The sequence below is a fragment of the Enhydra lutris genome, unplaced genomic scaffold, assembly GCF_002288905.1.
Source record: "Enhydra lutris kenyoni isolate GAN:26980312 unplaced genomic scaffold, ASM228890v2 scaffoldscaffold39, whole genome shotgun sequence".
Classification (NCBI taxonomy): Eukaryota; Metazoa; Chordata; class Mammalia; order Carnivora; family Mustelidae; genus Enhydra; species Enhydra lutris.
This window is the reverse complement of record NW_019154123.1, coordinates 12630376-12647117: the sequence shown is the minus strand read 5'-3', so window position 1 is coordinate 12647117 and position 16742 is coordinate 12630376.

Here is a 16742-nt window from a genome sequence, read left to right as displayed (position 1 = left end):
CTGTGGGTTTCAGAGCAAACCAGGGAGACGGGGGTCCTCCTGCAAGGCCACAGATGTACCCTGCGCTTAACAGCCCCCTGATTGGAGTCGGGAGTGGGCACTGGTCCAGCATCCTTTCCAAAGCACATACCGGCCTCTACCCCACCCCACTGCTCTCCCAAGTCTGCCGGGCTCCATCCGGGCATGTCCAATCTCTCAGACAATGAGGTGGGGGTTTGTATGGATGTTTCTCTCTGGCTCCTCAGGAGAGTTTAGGATATGGAGGTATACCCTCATTTTCCCTCAGAACCCAGGCTTTCACACACTCTCAAACCTTTTCTTTGAATTGTTGTTTTTCCCCTGAGGCAGTAAATGCTACAGACCCGGTGATCTCTATCTAGATGAATTCTGACATGTAGCCAGGTTCAGGGGTTTCTGATGTCCTTGACATGTACCCTTATCAGGTAACTGCCCTTCAACAATTGCAGACGCCAGAACAAAACTAAACTTTATATTCTTCACAACATAAAGGAAAACTGGTAATGGGGCGGGGGAGCTGGATAATTCTGGATATTTTGGTTTACAAGCAAAAGAAAACCTGACCCAAACTGGTTTAAGCAAAAGGAGGAAATAATAAACTCAAGTAATTGGCAAGTCTGGAGTAGTTTACCTGCAGGTCTGGCTTGATCCAAAACTCAAACAGGATCATAAGGATCCATCACTTGCTCTGGTTTCCTTTGGTTTAGCTCTATTACCTGGTTCCCCAAGATGGCCCCTTGATGGCTTTAGACTCCTCTTCTGACTACAATCATTCCAGACCTCACCCCCCCACCCCCTACACTGCTCTAGTGCTCTATAGCTGTGCAAGAAATTATCCCTAAACTTAATGGCTTAAAACAACTGTTGTTATTATAGCTCACAATTTTGTGGGTTAGGTGTTTGGGAATGGCTCCACTAGGCAGTTCCTCTGCTTCATGTAGCTCCAGTTGGTGTCATGTGATTGGAGCTGGGTATAGATATAATCCCAGCCAATATTATGGCTAAGGAATCCTATAGGGAGGGAATGGTGGTGGATGGATCCTGGGAAGGGATGTTAATTTGGGGTAACCTAAGGAGCAGACCTGTACAAGGTCTTGTAAGCAGGTGCTTTATTTGGGAAGTAACCTCAGGGAGCAAGAGGGAGGGAGTAGTGGGAATGAGACAAGGAGGGAGGAAGAGCCAAAATAAGAATGTTGTGAGCAATGACGCTTGATTCTTCTACCCTGGGACATTTTCCCACAAGTTCCCTTCCCTTAGTTTGGAGGCTTCCCTTGGGGGCATCTCCAATACACCTTACAGGCTGTACTTGCAGAAGCAAAGCAGGCTCCCAAGGCTTCAGAGAAGACCCCAGGCAGAAAAGTGGGAAGACATGGGCTTGACCTTCATATGTTGTAAGATGAGTCTAGTCTGTATGGAAATGTGTTCCCAGAGCTGATGCTGAAATCCAAAAAAGACCAGGGATGTGATTCTAGGTATCAAAAACACCTGCCACACGAGCCAACCAACCAATGTCCCCTGCAGGGTCAGAGCCCAAATCACCCTGCCAAGTGGCTCTGGGGAGCGTTTCTGCAGTGGATGTGGCAGGCGTCCACAGGCCCCTCCTGTGCAGCAGATCAGCACAGACCATCATCCCTTTGGGCCTGTCGGTGGCACCAGCCAACACCACCTGTGGCCAATCCAAGTCAGGTTCTTTGGCACTTGTTGCAAGAAGGGACACCACACACCATGAAGAACCATGTAGGAGGCTGTTGAAAGAGGCTTACAAGATCAGAGCTCGGGTTGGGTGACTTGGGAAGAGTGCCAGGGAGTATGGTCTTGCTCTAGACTGGAGGCTGTCAGAAAATGGGGTAATTTTACGATTGGGCATCTTAGTAATTTTTTTATAGAAGGCAGTGGAAGGAAAAGAGGGGGACTAAAGTATGATTGATCAACAACAATTCATGTTTTCCAGCAAGAGAATGCTATTGGACCATTCTTGTAGTTTGCTCAGTTCTTGCTTTTGTCTTTGCTCACCTATGCTGTCAGTGTGGACTTGCTCTGTTTCATTCCATCCTGGACACAGAGTGACCTTGTCCAAGGCTGATGTTCATCATGTTGTGTGTTAAGCAGGAAGGGAACTCTACAGCCCAGGTATGGGTGCCAGGCTTGGTGGCTGGTGTCTTTTTCTTCTCAGGTGTCATATGATACAAGCTCTGCCCTCACAAGCGACAGGTTCCCTCATTAGCCCAGCTGCATGGCTCTGAGCAAAATCAACTCATGAAGCACAAGGAGCAGAAGAGTAGGCACAGATCAGGAGCCCTCTTCCGTTTCTCGAAAAACTCTAAGTGTAACTGGAGACACAGGAGAAGATTCTCTCTATCTTCTCAGTGACTCACAACCATGATATTCACGGCCCAACCTCAGAAACCGCCAGGGCTCACCAATTCACTTCCTGCCGTCTGTTTGCAGGTGACAAAGCATGATGGCGATGGCTCAGATAACCTTCCCAGCCCCAAAATTCTTCAGCTAAACGGAGCCAGGCTGTCAGGGAGGAAAGCGACAGGCATGCCACATGTTGTAGACTCTGTGGCTGCCTGCAACCATCACAAAAGTACTTTAAACAGGACTTGGAGCATGTGGAGCAGTTTCTGAAGCAGGGTTTGTGCAGGGCCACTATGCTGACCAATGCCTACAGTGGCCCAGGCTAAAGGACAGTCAGGCATTTTAATGCCATTGGACAAATCAAAGGTTTAAGAAAGTCAGCAGAGTCAGGGTACGTGATAGAGAAAATTACATGTTCCAAAGAAGGTTCACACGCCTTGATCCCCAAATCAACCTCACATTGCCACTGAAACTGTGCAAAATCAAAGAAGGATCTCATCAGAATTTCTGGAAGCTCAACATTTTCTCACCATGTTTAAGACTGGAATTATGCACAGAGGCTAGTATTATGCACTAGATTATGCACTAGAGGCTTATAGCCAGAGACGACCTCATCTAGCCAGCAGCGTCTCACCCAGCCTGGGTTATAAAACTTATTATGACTACGAAGTTCAGTAAGGCATTGCTGAGACATCTCCGGTGCCTGCGTCACATGCCATCAGGCCACTTCTTCCAGCCACGGCTCCTGGACAGCTCTGTGTAGCTCTGATTCCCTTCGCCCCATGCTAAGGGTCTTCTCTGAAAACAGAGGTGTTCACAGAGCCGGGGAGCAGGAATCTTGGCTTGCTGGGCAAGTTAACAATCCCAAGGCAACTCTTAGTCACTGCACAGGGATGGGAATCTGTGCAAGGAAGTTCCCGTCTCCTTTTTTTAGCTGGATAATTCTAGGAGGCATTCTGTATACTTCTCCGGAAGGGTCTGGCAAAATCAGGCTGCAACTTTGAGAATGTGCCCTTAAATTGGCTTTTCCTTCTTTCCTATCTCACTTCCTCACTCCCACAGTCCTACTTCCCAGGCTCATCTCCCACGTCAACCACTAGTACCAAAGCCTTGCCCCAGGCTCTGCTTTCAGAAGAATCTAAATGAAATCACACATAAACACAGTCTTCCTTTATTACATTAGCTTTCCGGGCTAACACATTCCTTCTCCTAGTACATTCCTTCTCCAACTTAGGGCTGCAAAATTAGACCAGGGCCTCTGAGAATCCTGCCACGGGGCCCCAGGCCCCACTATAGGGCTAGTCCTGCACCCCTAACATAACCAAGAAGTTCTTTTCAGTTTCCTTTGATGGGTCAGCCTTTCTAATAGGCACCTTTTGCCAGCATGTGGCAGACATGCACTTAAGTGTGCTTAGTCCTACAGAGGCTGGGAGATACAGAGTTAGGTTACTTTAGTATCTCGTATAATTGAAGGAAGGGCTGGACAACCCAGAGTAGCATGACACAGATTCTTCACATGCAGAGGAAGGTGACCCCAAACAGCTCAGGAGGCTCATATTAAAGAAGACAAATGAATCTACAAATATAGTAATGTGAATGGGTTTCTGTAAGCTCCAGGAAGAAGCTTCGTCACTGCTGTTCACTGATTAATTCGAGTACTTAAAACATATCTTCATTATGGGATATGGTTAATAGATATTTATTGAATGGATGAATCAATGAAGGAAGGAAGGAGGAGAAGGTGAGAAAGAGAGGAGGTAGGTGAAGGAAGGAGGTTTGGGGAGGAAATGAGGATGAAATTATCTAGTCCCCAGCTTTGGGCAGTCCCTGCTCTTTCCAGGGGTCATGACAGGTGATAGTGTCCCATTATTCCTCTGCTCAGAAGGCTGCTGTGGCTCTCCATTGTCTAGGACAAAGACCACTTCTCACACACTCTCCATTCAGGGCACACTGGCCCACGAACCCGGTCCTGACGGAGCTGTCCTAAGCCAGCATCATCCCAGTTTTACAGAGGGAGAAACTGGCTTGTCCAAGGTCACAAAACTAACAAAGGATTCAAATCCCAAAGCACCGATCTCAGTGCCCTAGCGTTCTTCCGTGAGGAGCTGCGGCCGCCCAGATAGGTGAACTTGCGCCATCTAGTGGCACAATTGGAATAGGCACCAGGTCCTCGCGCGTCGGACAATTAATACCGCAGGCTACACGCCCCTGAAAGTTTCCTGAAACTTGGAAAAACAAACGGGCCTGTGTCCCACCGTCACCCCAACACCATGATCAAAAAAGTCAACAAAAACTAATGCCACCATAATACGAAAGAAGAACAAATAGTGCCAGGAGATTTCAGGAAAGTTCAAAACCCTGGGCGGCTGGGCATGCCTTGATGGGGTGAAATGATTCAGAGAGGAAGCTCCTATTTCCTTTCAAAAGTCACCACACTTTTGAGTAGCTCAAAACCAGTTCAGCCGCTGAAGATTCCAACTACCATTTTATTTGTTCATTTTTCTTTTCTCTTCTTTCTTCCTTCCTTTCCTTTTCTTTTTTCTTTTCTTTTCTTTCTTTCTTTCTTTCCTCATTTTCTCCCTCCCTCCCTCTCTCCCTTCCTTCCTGTTACTCTTAATCCCCATCACCTGTAGCTCCCACACTTCCATTCCCTCCTCCCCTCTGGTAACCATTAGTTTGTTCTCTATAGTTTAAGGGTCTGTTTAGGGAGTTGTTTTTTCTTTGTGCGTTTGTTCCTCAAATTCCACATATGAGTGAAATCATATGGTATTTGTCTTCCTCTGACTGACTTATTTTACTTAGAGTAATATTCTGTAGTTCCATCCACATAGTTGCAAATGTCAAGATTTCGTTCCTTTTCAAGTCCAGCTACCATCTTCAACATCCATTTTAAATGCCCATTATACGAAAGATGACATGAACACAGGCGTCAGCGGGGGGTTGTTGTAAGTATCTAAGCTTTAGCTTGGAAACCCTCTATTACGGGACTCACATTTCATTGTAATTGTCAATTTAAGAAACAAACAAGTTTTCTCTGGCCACAGGTGTGAATTCTTTGAGCTCAGTGTCTGCTTCTTTCCCACCCCATCCCCCGCAACTTCAGCACGCAGCCTGGTATCAGGCACAAGGTGGGCACTGGGTGTATAATGGGAGAGTGGGGATCACACTGCTCTTTGGGGAGACCTCAGGATGGTACCATGCAGAGTCTACCGCAAGCTGCCAACCCCACTGTCAATATTGTAAATTTCAAAAGGTTAAAAAAATATCACCCTCATTCAAAGTGTAGTGAGCATGTGCCCAAGGTTTATTTAGCTCATTTATGAGGGAATCCACAGAATGATAAAGTTGGTTCAAAGAAGAATAGGAGAGACTGGCATAATCACGTGGAGGAAGAAAGAATGTTGAAGTAAGACGTGGAAATTAGATAATGTCTCACAGGGCAAGAAAACCTTTGGGAGTTATATTTTCTGGTGGATAGAAATAATTTGCTTCTGTACCAGGATCAAGTCACTTAGAACTCTCCACTCTTCCACAAATTAACATCTAAATTAACACCTAATCTCATGAGTCCAGCCCTAGTCAATAATAAATTGTAAGCCAGATTCACGCGTCTAAAGAGATTTAGATCAACCTTAGGTAGGTCCTGTTGGCTAATATCCCGCTATGATACTGGAAGGACATACAGCCATCATTTTGCCTTGTTTATAGGTTTTAGATGATTTCTTAGCAGAACCGATGGACTAGTCCCGAGATGTTTCTAGAACAACGTGGAATCCTCATCCTGCGGGGATGCTCAGAAAGCACCTAAGACCTTCAGTTTTGTAGACAAGGGATTCAAGGATAAGAAAATTCGTCACCAGAGAATTGGCACTGTGCTAGGGGGAGTCCAGTACAGAGCTCCCTCGCCTAGGACTGTGGGTTCCCTGGGGCTCCCAGATATCCAGCCCTTGCAGACTCTCAGAACAATACCCCCAACTCCTTTCCTCACCCGTGCCTGGGCTCTGTCCCTCCCTCATACTCTGCCCCTCCACACATACCCGGTGTCCATCACCGACTTCTCCATGCGCCCAGGTATGTCCAGCTGGCTCTTCCTCCTCACCCACTTCCAGTTGCCCTCTCCACAATCCTGGGAACACCGTTAGAAGATAATTCTCAACCAAATGGTAAAACCATGAGCCTCATACAGATACAAAAGGGAACATGTTAAAGATTATATTTAACTAATGGGGGAACCATTTTATTTAAGTAAGGAGAGACCAGGAGATGTTATAACCAGTTCAAAAGAGAATCCAAGGAAGAGACACATTCATGGATGAAGAATATTGAAATGAATATGCAAATGGAGGCACAATCTGGCTTTTCTAGTGGTGGGAGGGCAGACAATGGAACCTTTACTGGACAATACAGAATGTGTAGGCCAGAATGGTCTAGTGGTGAAGCTGGGGTTGCCTACAACTCTGGAGTTGCAAAATAGCTCAAAGACAATGAAAAGCTGGATCCCGAAAACCTGCAGGAGTGTCCTCTAGATCGAGCGGAGTTTTCTATTGAAATACAAATTTGTTTTCTCTACACGAGAGTCATAGAAGCCCCTTACCATCCCCCTGACCCATCCAAATTTCCAAGGCTTCCCTTAACCCCAATCTGCTGCCTTCCATCCTGTTTGAATACTGAAGATCTACCTTGTGCCCACAAGGCCCAGCTTTTTGGCAACACCTCCCACGGCACATGGTGCTCCTGGGAACCACAGGGCTTCTGCACGTAGCACAGAGGCCTCCGGCTCCTCGGTGGGCAGCCAGGACATTTGGGTGATTATAACTCCCCATCCCAGTCACTCTCCCTCTGTGCACCCACTGCTCCATTCCCCACTCGGTTGCAGGCCTCTCTTCGCCATTTTCACTATGGTAGTCTCCAACCCGTACCCTTGGGACATACGTTCCAGTACCCCAATGGATGCCTGAACTCATGCATAGGACTGAACCCTACATATACTGTTTTTCCCTATACATACCCACCTATGCTCAAGTATTGTTTGTAAATTACACACAGGAAGAGATTAACAACAGCTAATTAAACAAATAGGGCAGTTATAATGATATTGTAAAAAAGAATTATGTGACTGTGATCTCTCTCGCTCAAAATATCTTACTGTACTGTCCTCATTCTTGTTTTTGTGATGATGTGACATGATGAAATGACTACATGAGGAGATAGAGTGAGGGAAAAGATCCCTGAAAGTGTACACATGTGCAAAGCAGTTGTCCAATATCATATGCCACGATGTAAGAAAATTAGGAATAATGGAAAAAATATTGACTGGGATATATATATATATATTGGTTTTGGCCAAATTCGTCTTAGAAATTGCCAGCTGACTTGCTTTTTGGACCCAAGCGTGAGCTCCAGACTTGATGAGAAGAAGTGGTTGCCTCCCTCATTTGTTCCTCGGCCATCTTAGTTCTCACAGCCACTGGGCACCCCTCACCCTGCACCTGTGCCTTGCACCCTGTCCCTGCATCGCACTGTACTTAGGTATGTGTCATCACCCACCACCCTTTTGCAAAGGGCAAATGGGCTCCCCAAATCTGCCACCTGCTTCCACCACTAATTCATAGGATGACCTGGGGCTCCTTCCCAGCTTCTGGGAAACTGAGAGGACTTCCGTTGTTGTTGAAAGCTCAGCGATTTGAAATCCCATGTAAGCCAAAGCTTTGTAGCACTTAAAACAGAAATTTCAGGGACATCGGGTTGGCTCAGCTTTTGGCTCAGGTCATGATCTCAGGGTCATGAGATCGAGCCCGTCATGGGACATTGTGCTCAACGCGGTGTCTGCTTGAGATTCTCCCTCTCCCTCTCTCTCTGCTCACTCCCTAAACAAACAAACAAACAAACAAATAACATCTTTAAAAAGAGAGAGAGAGATTTCACTTCAAGGACTTTTCCAGAGGTAACATTTTTAGAGTCATTGATGAGTCTGCCATCCTAGAGGCATAAAGCCAGCAATCTGAAGACTGGCCTGTAGTACTCCTCTCCCTCCCTGAGCTGCGTCATTGCTGCGCCTCGGGGTACCAGAGCTGCTGCTGTCCTCTGGCCTAGGTCTCATTTGCAGCATCCCGGGCATGAAATCAGCCAGAAATCCAGCCCTTGCCTCCTCTGAGCCCATCACCTCCAGAAGGGGGCTTTCCCTTTGGTACCTCCCTTCCACATCAGAAATCCAAGTATCCTCTGGTCCTACTGGGCAAAGAAAACAATCTTGCCAACAAAAAAGATCCCTTCACACTTATACAGAAGAGAGACAATGTATTGACAATTTATTTATTTATTAATAAATAAATAATAAATTAAATAAATTTAATTTATTAACTATTGTTAGGTGAGAACCAACAGACTCACATGGGAGGTGACTTGAAAGTGACTGGAGCGTGGACACAATTTCACATGAATTTAGGCAGTAACGTGGCAGAAGGAAGAAGGAAAACTTCTCTTGCCTTTCCTCTCCTTGAGACAAATGGTGGGCCTCCTGATGATCTTCCAAGTACCTCCAGAGACTCCTGAGTTCATGTTCACGGTATATGTTTACAGTTCCAGGGGTCAGAAGGCCCTTGACCTTGCATTATAAAATCACAAGGTCGTGCCTCTTCTCAGGCCTACTGTGTTTGCACGAAGACCCCCTAAGCATCGGGAAGTGGGAGGTAGATGCTTTCCCCCCTCAAGGAAATTATCCTTATTTTACCTTTACAGTCCCCTCTGAGAAGCCCACCAGTATTATTCCAAAACCCAACCCTTTTTGGACAGAATTCTAATGACAATCTCCTCTCTTTCTACTCTTTGTGCATTACTTGATGAGAATTTGTACAGTGCATAGGGCTTACCAATAACTTCATGTTTATTATCCCATCTGATCTTTACAGCCTGGGGGAGGTGATACATTACCCTCATTTTACTGACAAAGAAACAGAGGAAGTGACTTTTGTAAATTTGCTATGGGGAAGTTCAGACATGAACCCAGGTCTTTGATGTCAAACATCTCATCTTTTTCAGTCTCTAAGAATGTATTACTAGGCCATTCTAATGCAAGCGAAGAAAGAAAGGTAACTAAGAAGAGGAAGTTGGGAGAGGCATTTTATATTTCTTCAGTGTTTGAGCACAGCATGGCATTCTACAACAGAACCATTCAATAGAACTTTCTGTCATGATGGAAATGTTCTTTACTTGAATCGTCCAATGTGGTAGCCGCAAGCCACAGCTACATGTGTACACGTGTACTCAAAATTAAGAATTGACTTCTTAACTTTATTTCATCGGAATTAAAATGAAGATTAAGAAAAAAACAAAAACACATGTATGCAGTGGCTACCATGTTGGACAGGGCAGTTCCAGAATGCAAAAGCCAGAATGCTAGGTAGGTGGTCTCAAGATGTCACGTAGGGCAATAACAGGCGGCTGTGTTTGCCTCAGACCTTGGAGTGAAGCTCCCACAGATGTTGCTTACCTTAAGTAGGCTGCCCCTTGGGAAGGAGAGCATGTGGACCCAGGAGGTTTCAGCTGCTGGCACGGGCTTGGGCTGTCAACACTCCCGTCCGGTGTGGCTCTGGCTCCCTCCACAGCCCTAGCCCCTGTCAGCTCTGCACTCCTTCTTTCCTCCGCCCCCTCCCCCAGCCCAGAGCACAGCACTCATCCCTGGGTTCCTCCTGCAGGCAGATCAGGACAACTGCATCAAACAAGAGAAATAATCGTTCACCTGCTCAAAAGTCACATCAGAACAGAGCTGAGAAAGACCTTCAGAATTATTTCTTCACACCCCCCTGGTTTTACAGTTGAGAGACCAAAGCCTGGACGGTGACCAGTAATGTCCTTGGCCTCTTTGCCCAGGGCCCTGACCCACTGAGCTCACAGATGGTACAGGAGCAAGCAAGAAAACTGGAGCCATCTGGCCTTGGTCAGCGTTCTTTCTGCCTAGTTACATCCATGCAGTGATTCCCTTAAAAGTGATGATGGGGGTACCTGAGTCAGTTAAGTACCTACCTTTGGCTCAGGTTCTGATCCTGTGGTCCTAAGATAGAGCCCCTGGTCAGGCAGCCTGATTCTCTCTCTCCTTCTGCTGCACCCCCCCTCATGCTCCCCACCCCTCTCAAATAAGTAAAATCTTTAAAAAAAAATAGTGATGATGCATAAGGCATAAGTTTGGCAAAGAGCACCAAGTTTCCAATCCTTTAACTACCAACACAGGCATTTGGGTCACTTACAGATGAAAAACATTTCCATCCCATTCTTAAAGATTCTTCATAATATAATTCTATTTTTTAAATCCCCTCCCTGTACAGATTAGGCTCAACTCTCATAAACAAAAAAAAAAATGCTTCAAGCATATTTACTGATTGAATAACACTACTTATCCATTTGGGGGGTAACTACTAACAATCTTAACACTTTTATAAGCAGAAAGTCCTGCTTCATGTCTAACTTCACTGATTTTTTTTTTTTTTCCCAGCTCAGCATAGAGTGGTGAGTACTTAGCCATGCCAGATGGACAAGTCATGAATAGGTCACATTTGGCTAGAAACATGTAAGCTCTAACTAGCAGACTTTGTCCAATGTCCAGAGTTCAAGGTTTCAGACATGGCAACACAAGTCATCTGAGACTTGAAGTGAGCATTGCTCACCTGATTTGAGAAATTCTGGATAGCAAACTGTTGGGCACCGCTGGAATGCGTCAGGGAATTAGTTGCCATAGGAACATTCAAAATCATCTTCCTGAAGTTCCAGCAACCAGGAAACACATACATCAGGAAGGTGGGTAGTGTAGGTTCCCGTGGGTATTACATCTCATTTTTAATGACATCATATGAGCCCAAGCCCCATTTCTCTCTATAATTAGAGCTAATAAATATCTTCAACTGGATTGCATGGCAGACTTTGGAAATATTAATCTACTGTGACTAGAGTTATATTGCTCTGAATTTGAATATGGAGAAGGCAGCCAAAGCCTTGCGCATCTCAAAATGCATATGTAGCAAAAACTAGTCCCATGGGCTTGCTGTCTGATGTCTGGCCGACAACATGAGAGTGGCTGACTTGCTTTAATGTTTTAAACTGCTTCCATTTTATCACTTGGGAAGTTTTTCAATTATTCCAACCCTGCCACGGAAGAAAGAACATGTGATTTGGAGTCAAAAGTATTGGATTGAAATGCCAAGCCTGACACTTAATGACTGTGGCGGATTAGATTACTTTCTAAAAATAGTCGCTCCTTCTCTTCCCACCACCTCCCCGGGAGAATTGTATTTCCCTGTCTCCTTGACATTGAGCTCAGCCACGTGACTTGTTTTGGCCAACAGTAAACTGGCAGACATGGCTCTTACACCTCTGTCCTGGCTAGTATCCTGGTCTGAGGAAGAAGGGTGGCATGGGACCGGATCCAGACCCAGCCTGCTGTTCACAGCCACCAACCCAGCTAGGATCTACCAACCCCAGGGGACCCCTAGACACATAAGAAACGTTATCAGACTACTGTTTTAAGTTTTGGGTAGTTTGAAATACAACACCTGATTGACATATTGATAAAGACTTTGTTTCCTTTAACACAGGGATAATGATATCAACATCACTATGTAATCTAAATGACATCCTGCTGTTATCACTTTACCTGCTTAAGAACAGGTAAGTGCCCCACTCTTGCCTTGGCTTCCCCAGCATTGCATGTGGTGCCAGATTAGCTAAACTGGGACTACAGGACTGCCTTCCCAGAATTCCCTTTCTGGTATGGTCCTAAGTTAGCAGTGACCACAAGAAAAAGACTTGTAAAGCAGCAGACATATTTTTTATGCTCTAATGGTTGAAGCACGGGACCAGGAACAGTGGGTGCTCACACACATTGTTGTTGATCTACTAGCTTGCCTTGTTCTAGGCTGACTAACTATGCAACTCCACAAGGAAGGATACCAGCTTCCCCTGAAGTCACCCACAGCATCAAGGTTGGAGGTGGTGAAAGACAGAGGTGGGTTCCAGGTTGCATTTTCTCTTGTTCATATCAAGCTTTCTCTTCCAACTACCACGTTAGCTGACTTATAGCTACTTTAGGCTCACTCCCGAGGTAACAGCCCTGCTTGGATGCCTCCAGTTCTCACAACTGGGTAGTCTAATCCTTTAACAAATCCCTCATTCTCTCTCACTAATGGTTCTTTGGTGTCTCTGGACAGACCCCTATACATCATGACCGAATCTGTTGTCTTAACATGTAAATTCAGGCAACTTCCCCAGACCCATAGTCGTGAGTCACTTCCAACAGAGCAAGAAATACGTGAGATTAAATATTTCTTGAGCCCTTACTATGTGCACTCTAACTAATGTATTATTTCATTTCCTCTCGTTAAGTGGTCCACATTCCTTGTCCAGGCTGGTTCCCTCTTGCCATTATCACCACTTGGTAGTTCAGAGATACATGCCAGAACAGTAATACTCCAGGTTCTTCCATTTGGGATTGCAGACTGGGACCCAGTGCCCTCTGGGTAACCCTGGATGGCGAGTGCTGTTCCTACAGAAAGAGCATGGAACATAGGTGTGGGTTTGGGTTAAGGGTTTGTTTCCCTCTCTTCTCCACCCTCAATCTTGGCATCAATTTTTGTCCAAAGGTTCACATTTGCCCCTATCCAGGAACTCAGTTCCCCTCTAAGAATGAAGTCAGCTGCCAAATCTTTGCTTAGTGACTAAACCCTGCTACCATGATCAGGTCTCAAATAGGAACTACTTGCCTCAGTCCCAAGTGCTGACCCACGGAAGTGGCTTCTGTGACCCTGTGCCACTTACTGGGATGCTTGATCCCTTACTAGACATTTACCTCTATTTGGGAGCCACTTTGAATTGAACACCTTCCTTCATCAAATGCCCCTCACGTGACTTCCTTAGATACACCTCCCACATTTTAAGCATTTTGTGAGCTGGTGGCGGGGTGAGAGTATTTTTTAACTATTTCTTATTCATATATCTTTTGTTTTAAACCCTTAACGAAGAATCATTTGTAAAATGGCTTCCCAGTCAAATATGTAATCATGAGCAATTGGCTTTGTAGGAAGTAGGGAATGGCAGGCATCGTCAAATGGAGTTAGAGTAATCCTAATTACTTACATCTGCAGAAGCTGTCACTGCGCACTTGAATAGGAGGTGTGGTCAACCGAACCCACAGTCCTTTTCCACAGGCAAAGCAGGTGTGACCATTTTGAAAAAATTGGATTCTCTATACTCTGTGATTATGAATTTTCTGTTTCTCTTGTCCAGTGGTTCTCAGCTTTGGCTGCATATTAGAATCAACACCGAGACTCTAAAAATCCTGGTGCCAAAGTTGCATCCAGACCAGTCAAGTCTGTTTCTCTAAGGCATCACTTTTCAAGTTCCTCTGATGATTCCAATGTGCTGAAGTTTGAATACCAGTCCTCGACCAATGGTTCTCAAATGTTAACTGCATCGGAATCACTTGCAGTGCTTGTTAAAACCCACCCCAGATTCAGTAAGGGTGTCCAATAATTTGCACTTCACATATTCAGTCTAAGAATGCTGTCAATGTTCAAAACCATGTTGAATTCCTTTTGGATTAGCAGTTAAGCTTTATTTTGCACATATGACAGTCATTGTGCTAAATGTCTTAGTTTTTTAGCTCACTTAATCTTACTGTCACAAGCCTTCTTACCCTTCAGATCTTGGAAAAAGTACGGGACCTGAGACACCTTCTGCCTGCCCTTTATCAATGCGCCTGCCGCAGCTCCCATCACCTAGTGTGTTTCCTTCTGGGCCCTAACAGCAGCGTGTTAATCTTACTTCCTCTCTTCCACTTGCATGCAGAGACCCTACCCAGTGCCCGGCATGTGGTGGGGACTCCATAAGCACTTCCTTAATGAATGAATCCAGAGCAACCATAGGAGAGATATTACAATGATCTGCATTTCACATAAAAGCACAGAGAGATACAAAAAGATTCAGTAACTTGTCCAAGATCATAGTGGAGGAACTGAGGTTCAAACTGTGTTCTGACCATAGCTGGGCTCTCAAACTGCTGCAAGAATGGATCCTCAGCCTTAAATAGAATAGCAGCCTTCTTTTCCAGCAAAAACTGAATTCCTCATCTAAGAATGTCAACTCTTTTCACCACTTGACTCAGATTTTTCCCAGGGGGGAAAAAAATCCAGAATCAAAACCCATGTGGCCAAATTGTAGAATCAGTGGCAATTTCTTTACCATTTCAAAACTCACCTGTTCATACCAGAAACTTCCTTACAATTTTCCAAAACAGATTAAAAAGACTTCTACCTCATACAAAATTACAACAAAATTTTTTGCACTCTTTTTTTCAAGATTTTATTTATTTATTTGACAGAGAGAGAGATCACAAGTAGGCAGAGAGGCAGGCAGAGAGAGAGGAGGAAGCAGGCTCCCCACCCAGCAGAGAGCCACACAGGGCTAGATCCCAGGACCCCAAGATCATGACCTGAGCCGAAGGCAGAGGCTTAACCCACTGAGCCACCCAGGTGCCCCCCAAAATTTTTAATATAAGATGTTGGTATTTAGGGGAAGAAAACCACATGAAAACAAACTGATTTGAATTATGACTTTATTTAGTATGTCAATAATTTATTCTGGTAATAAATTAGTTTGTACAGCAATCAAAAGTGTTGGGTGCTTCCCAGGAAAACTGCTTCCAAATGTGCACACTAAAATATACACAGAATCCTTTAAATAGCTGACTTTATTTGCAAACTCAGAAGTGTGGTGACATCAAGTTATAAAGAAGCACTGTCCTTCTCTAGTAGTTCATGATTTAGTTTTGAGTCTATAAAGGTTTCAATTATCATTTCAGCTCCTGCAAGTTATAATACCGACAGTTTAAAAATCCCCTGATCTAGTCTCCTAATTGGAGAGATGACGAATCCACTGGCCTTGCCAAAGACTACAAAGTTAGCAAGAGACAGAGCATGGATTACAGATCAGTTCTCAGAGGTGGTCTGAAATGTCTGGTAAGGTGCACAAGGCACAGAATATCACACAGAACTCTAGTCGTGTCTGAAAGACCTTGGTTTTACTTTCTGCTTAACAGAAAAGTTCTTTTGTAGTTAGCAAATTTAGTAACTCAGTTGCTTTAGAAATGAACTCACTCCCATCACTGCAGGATTACCGCTGGTCACTGATTGCCAGTGCAGTTTAATTCACTCCTACTGGAATGTTTGGAGTGGGGCAACTTTTATTCCTTCGACATTCACATCAAGGGTGCCCGTTTGTTTTAAATTCATCATCAGCCAAAGGAGCTGGTATTACCGGTATCTATAAAACCAACAAAATTGAGCATGGAACAGTTCTTTGCTCTTTGAAGTTCATTCCCACGAGGTAACATATACCATGCTCTCTTCGTCTGAGCTGCCACTGGCTCTAATCCACGGGTGGATTCTGGGACATCAATGTCCCCAAATAGCCATGAGACTTCTCATGCCATGAAGAATGTCATATAATAATACATAATGTACCCCGTCCTTCTGACATACAATTTTTGGTGAATTATTAGGTCTTAGACTAATGCAGCCCATTTATCAACCAGTAGTAGAACAGTCAGAATGGTCACATTCTGGCAAGCTGTTTTTTTTTTTTAATTGCAGGAGCTGTTCCCAAAACAACCTGCCAAGCATCAGTGAGGTTGTTTTGTTTGTTTTTTGTTTTTTAAAATTTTAGAAACACACTGCAAAGTTGTGTATATGAAAGACATCTTTGGATTTTCATGTGATTCTAATTTCTTGCTATTATCCACAGCAAAGGAGGACTGATAGCCTGCCTTTATAAATCTGTTTTTTTTCCAGGGCAACATCTCTCTGTAAGAGTGGATGTCTGGTTCAGTTACAGCCTATAAACACTGGTTAGATGTGTCCCTAGGGACACATTTATTTAGAACAGGCATCTCATCTTCAGGTTCATCCTCCGCAAGAGCTGTTGTAGCAGCTGTACGTTTCAGGGCTAGTGACCCGATGCCGAGGGGACGCCGAAAGCGCTGCTGCCAGCCACGAAGCCTTGACAGGGGGCCCTCTCTCACACCATGTCATTAGCCTTAGCTAAACACAGTGTGACAGACAAGACCCAGATCACACAAATATGGTCTGCTCGGATCTGGCAAAGCCACTGAAGCATTCAATTTACTAAGTTGGCAAATTTTTCTTTTTGTTCTACTTCCAACTTCAGTTCATTTGGCTGCTTTTCTTGTTATCTTGTCCCAATTTTCAAGGCACATGTAGAATATGGATAAGGAAACTTTCAATTCCTTGACCATTTCACTTTTTGACCTTACTTTCTATCTTCGGGCTCTGGAAAAATTATGAGCTTAGTACACTTTCTCT